Here is an 8,025-nt window from a genome sequence, read left to right on the forward strand (position 1 = left end):
GCTCCCGGGTTGGCTCGAGCCCCACTGTGCTTGGGTGAGCCGGGGGCCAGCACTGACCCACGGCTGGGTGTTCTAGCGTTCAAACCCAGCAGTGAGAGATGGGTTGTTCCAGAGATGACCAGCCATCGCCAGCGTCCCTTTTCAAGCACCTCTGAGCCTTGTTATTGCTCACAAACGCAGGACCTGTTTCTCGAGTGAACCCTTCCATCCCAGCAGGCAGAGAGCCTCAGAAGGAGGAAGGACCATCTGGAAAAAGTCTAAGCAAGGCCAAGGCTCGACACCAAGGTCATTTTAGAGCAGGCGGGCCTGGAGGGCTCCTTTTCCAGAACTGCAGGACAAGTTAGCCCTGGGAGGGCGAGGTGGGGTGTGGGGTTGGGGAGAGCCTGAATAAATAAGGATTGACAGGCACAGCTCCACCAAGACTGCAAAACGCTCCAGCCCTCACAGGTATCCCCTGAGGACCATTCCAGAACGGTGAGTGATGCAACCTTATTTCCAGCCTGTGAATCATTGTCCACTGTCCCCGGGGGAAGATTGCAATGAATTACAGGGCAGCCATGGTTGCCTAAGCAAGGCCCCCGGCCCAGGTCAGGAAGACTTCCTGGAGGCAGGATGCCTTAAGGAAAGTCAGTGTTCCTGGCAGAGGGAATTGCTTGTGCTAAGGCGGAGTGAGAAGAGCAGGGTGCCGGGTGCGGGAAGCTTGTTAGGAAATGCAGGGTGTGGGCGGGAATTCCCTGCCCAGCGTGTCCCTGCGTCCCCCCGCACCCAGCGCGGGTGTCAAGCGCCCTCTGGCGGCGTTCCTGGGCGCTGCGGACAAGGAGCGGGCGGTTGTGTGCCCCAGGGTGGTCCGCCCGAGTCCTATCAGAACCAGAAAAAGAAAGAACTTTGCGATAGAAAGAAGCAGTTTATCATTGTCTTAAGTTTCTTTCTTGGCGCCGTGCTAAAACGCACAAATGCAACTTAAAGAAGGCTTTATATGGGCTCAGAGTTCAAGGTATAAGTCCGTCACGGTGGGAAATCAAGCAGCTGGGCTACATCGTTTCCACATCCACAGTCAGAAGACAGCAATGAACACATGCATGCTAGCACTCAGCACGCCGTCTCCATTTTATATATCCCAGGATCCCGTGCCCAGAGAAGGCTGCAACCCACAATTAAAATGGGTTTTCCCGCTTCAGTTAACATAAAACGATATCCCACAGGCATTCCCAGAGGCTCATCTTCCAGGTCATTCTAGATTCTGTCGTGCTGACAATTTACACTCACCATCACAAATATATCATTTGTTTTCTAGTTTTCTGTTTTGCTTTGAGTCAGGGTATCTATTGTGTAGCCCTGACTATCCTTGAGCTAGCTATATAGACCAGGCTGGCCTCAGACTCAGAGATCCATCGCTTCTGCATATAGAGAGCTAGGATTAAAGATGTGCATCACCATGCCCAGGTGCTTACTAGTTTAAGACAAGGTCTTATGTAGTCAAGGCTGGCCTTGTAGTCAAGAATTACCTTACAATGACTTTGCCTCCACTTCATAAATTCTAGGATTAAAGGCTTGTGCCACAAGACCAGATTAACATTATAATTAAAATTTTTAATTGTGTGTATGTATACATGCATGTCCACATCATAGCACACATGTAGAGGTCAGAAGACAACTTCAGGGAGTCTGTTCTCTCCTTCCTCCTTCCTGTGGGTCCAGGGTTAAACTCAGGTCACTAAGGTTTGCTTGGTAAGTGCCATTACCAGCTAAATCATCTCCCCAGCCCCTGAACATATGATTTTGACATGGTTGTCCTTATATGAACTCAACCTTAAAGTAATTTTAATTCGGGGCTGGAGAAATGACTCATGGGTAGAGCGTGTCCTGTGCAACAAGCATGAGAACCCAAGTTCGGATCCCTCTGCCTGCCTCCATCCCATCTGCTGGCTCTACAACCGAGCCACCACTGTGGAGCTGAGAAACTGATGCCTTCAGGAAGCCGGGTCTGGAAGAACTGGGTGGACCCTCTTCTCAGCCACTGGCCTCTATACTGTTAGGAATAGCGAGGCAAGCCAGCCTTGCCTCCCCAGGCAAAATCAAAAGTATAATTTTAAGAAAAAAACCTGAAGTCCTGGGAGGGATGGCTCCGTGGTTAAGAGCATATACCGCTCTTGCCAAAGACCTGAGTTTGGTTCTCAGCACCCATACCAGGTGCTCACAACCGTCTCTAGCTCCCGGGAAATCTAGCACATGCACTCATATACACCCCAAACAGACACATCATTTAAAATAATACAAATGCGTCTTTTTAACAAGTGGGCATCCCAGGGCTTGTTCAGTGGGTAGAAACACTTTCTGTTTAAGCACGACTCCGAGTTGAAATCTTTGGGCCCCCCTTAAATGGCCACTCAAATCTGTAACCCCAGCGCTGGAGAGACAAGAGGATTGCTGGGTTTTGCTGGCTGCCAGCCTGGCTCGGGGTTCAGTGGGAGACCCTGTCTCAAGGGAATAGGGTGGAGAGTCATACAGCGGAACATCTGCAGTCCCCTTCTGGTTTCCGCCCACGTGCACACAGACATGCAAATACACCATTTCACATGGGTGGAGATCCAAAGACAGTGTGCAGAGTCGTTTCTGTCCTTTCAACACGTGAGTCCCTGGGACTGAACTCAGGTCAGGAGGCTTGGTAGCAATCGCCTTTATCTACTGAGCCACCGTGCCAACCCCTAAAATTGTTATTATTTATAACCCACCCAGTCTGCTTTTGTTATAGCTGCTTGAATGGAATGAGACAACCTCAAGGTTGGCAAATAATTTATATTTTCACATTGTACACATTTTTGAGGTATAACATAGAAAACAAACTGCACAATTTTCTGAATTTTTTTTTTTTAATTTGGATTTTTGAGACAGGGTTTCTCTGTGTGCCCCTGGCTGTCCTGGAACTCACTCTGTAGACCAGGCTGGCCTCGAACTCTGAGATTCACCTGCCTCTGCCTCCTGAGTGCTGGGATTAAAGGCATGTGTCATCATGACCAGCACAAAATTTGTTGAGTTTTAACAGGGATATATCACCCATGAACACACCAGCAAAGTAAGATATGGTCATTTAATCACTCCAAAGCTTTCTCCTGATCCTTTGTAATATAGCCCCGTATTTGTGTGTGTGTGTGTGTGTGTGTGTGTGTGTGTGTGTGTGTGTGTGTCTGAGTTTATCTGTGTTATGTTTGGGGCTCACTCTGCAGCTCAGGCTGACTTCAAACTCATGGCAATCCTCCTGCCTCAGACTCCGAGTGCTGAGATTACAGTTATAAACCACAAGGCTGGACTTTGGTTCCTCTTCCTCTCCCCCTCCTTTGTCCCACCTCATCTCCATTCTGCCAGCCGTGGGTCTGCTTCTGTCGCTGTGGGTTAGATTTACGTTGCATTCTCCATAATTACATGTAAATAGAACCATACAGCAATCTCTCCTTCGGCCTGGGCCCGGCTTCTTTCCCTCGGTGCAATTTTCACTCAGCGAAATCGTTTGGCGATTCATCCGTTTTGTTACATGAGATTAACAGTTTGTCCCTTCTCATGCCTGAGCAGACAGCATTGAACGGTGACGTGGTTGCCATTAGCTGGCCCGTTTGCCTGTTGATGGACACTTTTCTCCTTTAACTGTTACTGGTGGCACAGCTGTGCACATTTTAATTGCCTTGGTGAACCTATGAGCAGAATGGCTGGATCCTGGGACAGACACATGTTTAGCCTTTTAAGAAACTGAGGCATAAACTGGGCTCGGTGGTGCACACCTTCAATCCTAGCACTGGGGAGGCCAGGGTAGTCTACAGAGTGAGTTCCAGGACAGCCAGGGCTATACAGAGAAACCCTGTCTGGAAAATAAACAAAACAATAATAAGAACAAAAGGCCCACCGAGGGCAGTGGTGGCGCACGCCTTTAATCCCAGCACTCGGGAGGCAGAGCCAGGTGGATCTCTGTGAGTTTGAGGCCAGCCCGGGCTACAGAGTGAGTTCTAGGAAAGGCACCAAAACTACACAGAGAAACCCTGTCTCAAAAACCAAAAAAAAAAAAAAAAAAAAAAAAGCTTCATAAAAGACTTGGCTTCCAGTGAGCAGTGTTCCCAGATGGGGAGGTGACCCAATCAGAAGGGCTCTGACCGCTCCCCCTCCATTGATATTTGACAGGCTGCTGTGAGGTAATGGGAACTCAGGATGTAGGGCCTTGTCCAAGGGCACAGGTCCTTGTGGGTGTTCCCTTAGGGACACTTTGTCCCCAGCTCCTTCTGTTTGCTCTCTGAGTCCTGGTTGCTGTGAGGTGAGCAGCCCTGCCCGCCACCCGACATTCTGCCTCAGACCCAAAGCAACGAGCAGCGAGTGGCTGGCGGTAACCCCGGAAACCAGGAGCCCAAACCTTTACTCCTCTAAAGCCGCTTTCTCAAGTATTTTGTCACGGTCCCCGAAATCTCACGACACACCCACCCACCCTTGTCACGCTGTCTGACTTCTGAACACTGGGAAGTGGGTGTAGCAATGTGTCATGGACACAGCTCACTCCCTACTAAAGGATGCGGAATTTCTTCTCCTGGGCTCATAATGTATCTTCTCGGGGCCCAGTGTATTCTAATCTGCTATTAAAAGACTTCTTTTTCCCCCATGGTGCTGAGGATGGAACTGAGAGTCTCACGCATGTGCTCTACCGATGAGCTGCACTCCAGTGCAGTGCGGGTTTGTCTTCCTATTTTCTGCCTGTAAGAATCCTTTCTAAAGCCGGGCAGTGGTGGCGCACACCTTTAATCTCAGCACTCGGGAGGCAGAGGCAGGTGAATCTCTGTGAGTTCGAGGCCAGCCTGGTCTCTAAAGCGAGTTCCAGGAAAGGTGCAAAGCTACACAGAGGAACCCTGTCTTGAAAAACAACAACAAAAAGAATTCTTTCTATAGTCTAGGTCCTACATTTTTTGTTTAGTGTATGCACACACATGCGTGTGTGTGTGTGTGTGTGTGTGTGTGTGTGTGTGTGTGTGTGTGTGTGCAAGTTTATTTGTGTATGTGTATGCTCGCATGAAGGCCAGAAGAGGGTGTCTGATGTCCTCCACACATACATCTCTGCCTATTCCTTTGAGGTAGCTCAGCATGTGGTTGTGGGACCCAAACTCTGGTCTTCATGATCGAAGAGCAAGAACCCTTAACAGCTGAATTATCTCTCCTGCCTCAGCCTTCTGGGTGCTTGGATGACTGGCATGCACCACCATGCCTGGTTTATAAAGCCCTGGGTACAGACCCCACCTGTCCTCCCACGCAGACCTCCCCACTGGCTGCTCCGTGGGCTGCGCCCGTTCAGCCTCAATGCCCGCTCTGTTCTGCCCTGAGGCTGCCACCTCCTTCTCTGTGAGGAAGACCAACGCCCATAGGGTGCCCTGTTGATTGGGCCCGAAGTAGATGCATCTGCAGGCCACACAGGAGCGGCCGCTCTGGTGGATCTAACCTGGGTGTTTTTAACTGCGGCGCAGGCTGCTGCCACAAGCCGACAGAAGGGGGCAGCATGGAGGCAGGGCCGGAGAGGGAAGCTTGGCAGGGACAGGGTTCTGGACCACTCACTCGCCTGGGACCCTCTCTAGTCACGAAAGCACCCCTGTTGCTAAAATTCCTTCCCAGGGGGAGATGTAGCCAACATCTACCCCTCCTCCTAAGGTCCCAAAGATTCCACCAGAGTTCACTGTGGGGCACCAATGAGTTTATTGGGCTTACTCACAAAGCATAGGTGAGGAGGGATTGTTGCCAGGACTGGGGGGCGCCTCCCGGCAAAAGGCTGCACGTGACAGTCTGTGCAGCAGGAATGGAGCCCCCTCCCCACCGATATCCTCTAGCCCCTCCCCCAACTCCCCCAAGACCCCGAAGTCCTGAGCAATTAGGGAAGAATTAGGGAATACGGATGGTTGGGGGCAGGGGCGGTGGACTCAGATGAGGGTCCCATGACCCTCTCTGCCCCCTCCATTTGTGAGGGGACGTTGGTAATCGACAAGCCCAGCTGTGATGATTTTTTTGTGACCAGGCGTAGCAGAACTCCTGAAGACGACAACAGGTTTGGAGGACAGTCCTGCTCAAGTTCTGTTTGGAGCAGAACAATGAATGGTTGGCCTCCCGCTGGAATCCCAGGAAAGGTAGGGCTCCATCCCCCATGAGGCTGTTAGCCTTCTTCTGGACAGACTCAGGGCTATTCAGGTTCGACTGCCTTTGAGGGGAAGAGGAAGAGGGCTGGGTTCAAACCCTGAGTTTAATTAATTAGCCTCTGGTTCCTCCTCGCAAGAGTGGGTGAGTCACTGACTCGGGCAGAATCCGACTTGTGAAATCAGGTCCCATTTCTGCTGCCCAGGCCCAGGGTGAGCTTGGCAGATGGATCCAGTCTGGCCAGGCCTTGGAAAAGTCGAGCGCTGGCCAGAGAGCAATCTTAGGCTGTTCTTCAGGAACGCCGAGGCCACCAGCACAACTGGAAGCTGTGGAGGGCCACCTCCTCCAGTAAGTCTTCCCTGACTGCAGTCTCACAGAGCTCTGCCCACATACCTGCCTCAGCACCTGGCTCTCTAGCCTCTCCATAGGCACTTGCTCTTTCTTCTCAGGATAATCATAATTGGGAGCTTTGCGAAGTCCTGGTCTGCAGTTGCAGGGATCGGGTGGTGACGACGCCCCTCAGTGTTACCAGCATGCAGCCCTCAAGGACCTGCCAGGGGAGGCAGGCAGCTGGCGGAGGAGGGCACAACGGAACCCATTATTTCTCTGAGTTCTGGGTCTTAGAGAAAATACAGGGACCGCACAGAGTCTAGGCATGCCGGGGCTGCCAGACATCCTCCCGTGGAGCCTGCACAGGGCCCCGTGAGCGGCCGGTTCTGTTCCATTTTGCAGAGGAGGGGGCTGAGGCTCGGAGAGGCTGAGCTGTGCTCCCAGTTTGGAGGGAGGAGGTGGTGTCAACAGAACTGGGGATGACTTCCCTGTTCCTCCCAGCTGTCAGTATCTAGAAGGAAGAAGTGCTCCAATAAATGTGCACTTCCTTCTCGACTTGTGGGGAAACTGAGGTCTGCGGCAGGGCCTTCCCTGGCTGGCAGTCACTGTGCGTGATGGGCTCTGGTAAGACTTGAACCCAAGCCCCTGCTTTTTTTTGTTGTTGTTATTCTTGATCTACAGCCCCTTCCTCTTCTGCCCCTGACCATGGTCGCACAGCCCTGGTCCTGGGCCTTCTGGCTGTGACCTGGTGGCTCCTGAGGGAACTTTGAGGAGACTCAGGGTTCCTTTAGCTAAAACCTACTTTAGCTTCTTAAACAGAAAGTGCCTTTTTTTTTTTTTTTTTTTTTTCTTTTTTTTTTTTTACTCCAGTTCTGCCAGGTACAGCTGTGGTCCACAGCAGCCAGGGAGCCAGGTGTCCTGGACATGAGGGACTCTGGACATGAGTATGCCTCTCATACCTGCTAGGACAACCTATCACAGCTGGCCTGTCCCTCTGGTGACCACTCCTGCTGTCGTTAACAGCCAGCAGCAACCTCTGCAGCCAGTGGGGTTTTCACAATCTTGGGACAGTGACTCTGGCCTCATCCAGTGTGGGGGTCTCTGTAAATGCCACAGCCAGCAGAGTAACAATTTGCACGAGGCAAGAAGGAAATCTGGTTCAATACAACATAGTTAGCTGGTGGTGTTTCAAGCTTCTAGGGTCTGACCCCAAGCTGTTTATTGTAAGCATATTTAAGGACAGGACAATTTTGGGAAAGAGTTTCCTGGTAACTATTATTTCAATAAAGTTTAAGGCGTGACTAGATCCAATCTTTTGCAAAGTATGTGTGACCTCTTCCATAAGGATAGGTTCTATAGCTTAATTAAGGGCCTAAGGGAGGATTTGGTGTGATCTAGGTCATCAAGAAGTCACTGTCTCAGTTAGGTTTTCTATTGCTATGAAGAGACACCATGACCACGGCAAGTCTTACAAAGAAAACATTTAATTGTGGTGGCTGGCTTGAGTTCAGAGGTTCAGTCCATTATCATGTCGGGATATGGCAGCGT

The sequence above is a fragment of the Peromyscus leucopus genome, chromosome 20 (assembly GCF_004664715.2).
Source record: "Peromyscus leucopus breed LL Stock chromosome 20, UCI_PerLeu_2.1, whole genome shotgun sequence".
NCBI lineage: Eukaryota > Metazoa > Chordata > Mammalia > Rodentia > Cricetidae > Peromyscus > Peromyscus leucopus.